The sequence below is a fragment of the Penaeus monodon genome, chromosome 22, assembly GCF_015228065.2.
Source record: "Penaeus monodon isolate SGIC_2016 chromosome 22, NSTDA_Pmon_1, whole genome shotgun sequence".
In the NCBI taxonomy this organism is placed as follows: domain Eukaryota; kingdom Metazoa; phylum Arthropoda; class Malacostraca; order Decapoda; family Penaeidae; genus Penaeus; species Penaeus monodon.
In genome coordinates, this window is record NC_051407.1 from 38,124,024 (window position 1) to 38,124,533 (window position 510).

Below are 510 nucleotides of genomic sequence, written 5' to 3' on the forward strand. Positions count from 1 at the left end.
GCAGAATAAAAAGATGACAAAATCACTGAACTGCATAAGGAATTGGTCCGCTCCAGGAAACAGTCGGGCCAAGACAATGAAGAATGGCAGAGGCTGAAATCGACCAAGGCAGGAGACCGTGGCAGCCACTGTCTTCAACCGCAGCCTTTCTTATCGTATGGCCGAAGGGATACCAGTCATACCATAACTGAACTCGGTCTACCTGATATCCCTTCATCTAGGAAACAGACACGAAAAGATATATACATAATCAGGTAAATGACGAAATAAGGGTGAAGCGAGAAAAATGATGAATAAATAAATATGTCCAGTGCCATTGCGCATACTATCTGTATGACTGAACTAGTTTCACTTAGAATTCCTTGCCCTATCCCAGATCTCATTATAGGATCAAGCGTGCATGACTATAAATATATGTAATCTATTACAGTTAACTGATCTTCGCATAATCTCTTGGCTTCCACACTGGTCTTTGGGTGTAACTGTTTTTTCTAGAGCCAACCAGCATCT